Source organism: Mus caroli, chromosome 3, assembly GCF_900094665.2.
Source record: "Mus caroli chromosome 3, CAROLI_EIJ_v1.1, whole genome shotgun sequence".
Lineage (NCBI taxonomy): Eukaryota > Metazoa > Chordata > Mammalia > Rodentia > Muridae > Mus > Mus caroli.
This window is the reverse complement of record NC_034572.1, coordinates 65,653,554-65,655,901: the sequence shown is the minus strand read 5'-3', so window position 1 is coordinate 65,655,901 and position 2,348 is coordinate 65,653,554.

The window sequence follows — 2,348 nt, the reverse complement described above, 5'->3', positions numbered from 1 at the left end:
AACGGGCCTTTCCCCCCTTGATCACTAATTGAGAAAATGCCTTACAGTTGGATCTCATGGAGGCATTTCCTCAACTGAAGCTCCTTTCTCTGTGATAAGTCCAGCTGTGTCATGTTGACACAAAACTAGCCAGTACATGTGAGAACTAGCAAAATGCTATTTCTAGTTGAGGAACTATTGGAAACTCCTGGTTGCTGGATGAAGAAGTCAGGGCTTTGTTTTGTTTTGGGGGTGGGGGGAATAGAGTCCCGACAGGATCCCTATTGTTCAACAGATGGCGCCAGACTCATGCACATACAAGCAGCATGGAGGGCTATGGGTAACACAGATAAGCACAGGCATTCCTGATATCCATGGATTCCTCATAAGTCACTTTGTCACATCCACAAAAGAAATCAACACCATTATAGAAATGCACACCCTGAAGTAATATATTTATTATACATCCCTACACCTAAGGTTCAGAGAGTATATATTTCCTAAGACCTCTCTGTAGAGGGGTTAGACTGGATTAGCTATAGTATCAGAGTATCGGCTGAAAGGTTGTGCTTCTACATATGTCAGGGAATATGTAGACATAGTATCACATAAACAAGACTTAAAATTGACAAAGCCAATCAACAAGCTGCTGAAGATTGGAGAACCCACACAAGGCCCCACCCCTAGGTAAAGAACTATAGGCAATTGATGTGTTGAGATAATTTCTAGTTCCACAGAATTAAAATCTCAGCCTATATTCCTACAGCCTGAGGAAAAAAAAAAGCACTCTGTAAAGATGGGTGATTGGTACATATTACCAAAGGGGAGTTGGATTATTCCTTAACCACAGAGTAAGAAAGACTGACTAGAGTGTAAGACATCATTTAGGTGCTTTCATCTCCTGTGACTGCAGTCAATGGGAAATTTCAACAAATTTACACAGAGCAGGATGACAGAGCATAGACCCTTCCTGAACAAATGCATGGGTCACTCTTCTGAAAAAGGAGTCAAAACTTGCTTAGAAGCTTGCTGAGGGTGGAAGAAATAAAATTGACAATAGTACAGGCAGGTGAAAATACAAGTTAATGCAATGAGTCCTATTACAAAGAGAAGGACTAGAACTGGCATGAGTGTTCAGTCTTAATTTCTTAAGAATTATATTTGAATAGATATTTGTCTATCTTTTCTCAGTTTCCTTATCAAGTAATGTAATACCAATTAAGAGTTAGGGAAAGGACCAAAGGGGTTGAAAGGGTTGGCATGGTTGCAGCTGCATATGTACAAGAGGGTGGCCTTATCTGGCATCAATAGGAGGAGAGGCCCTTGGTCCTGTGAAGTCTTGATATCCCAGTTTAGGAGAATGCCACGGCTGTGAGGTGGGAGTAGGTAGGTGTGTGGGGGAGGACCCTCATAGAACCAGGAAGAGGGAGGATGGGATTGTGGGGTTGCAGAAGGGAAACCTGGAAAGAGAATAACATTTGAAATGTGAATCAATAAAACCCAATAAAAATAAATAAAATTATAGAAAAGAGAGTGTCAGTTCCTATTATATTTGTGTTTAAGATAAGAATATAACGTCTCTCAAGGAACGTTGCCATTGCTATCTCTTCTAAATCTACAATGCATTTTCAGTCGCAAGAGGAGTAATATATCATGTTAAGCTAGAATTGGGTTTAGTATATAGTATGCCTATAATAATACATAGGATAGTTCTATCATGTTAGATATAACTGTAATCTTGTTATTGTTCTCATCTGGAAATTAAGTATGACATAAAAAGACATAATGGTGTGACAAGTTGATAAAAGAAGGACTTGTGATAGCTATACTTTGATTCAAATTTGACTGCATCTGAAATTAACTAATTGTCAAATGACTAAGTACACCTGTGGGGAAATTTTCTTAATTAAATCATTTGAATTAGGAAGGCTCACTTCAAATCTTTAAAGATTAAAGATGTATCTGTAATCTAGATCTTTCGAAGTATGGAGATCCACATTCAATCTAGACCAAATCTTCTTCTTTTTTTTTTTTTAATTAGGTAATTTCCTCAATTACATTTCCAATGCTATCCAAAAAGTCCCCAATACACTCCCCCCACCATCCCCCACCCACCCACACCCACCCCTTGGCCCTAGCATTCCCCTGTACTGGGGCATATAAAATTGGCAAGTCCAATGGGCCTCTCTTTCCAGTGATGGCCTACTAGGCCATCTTTTAATACAAATGAAGATAGAGTCAAGAGCTCTGGGGTACAAGTTAGTTCATAATGTTGTTCCACCTATGGGGTTGCAGTTCCCTTTAGCTCCTTGGGTACTTTCTCTAGCTCCTCCATTGGGGGCCCTGTGATCCATCCAATAGCTGACTGT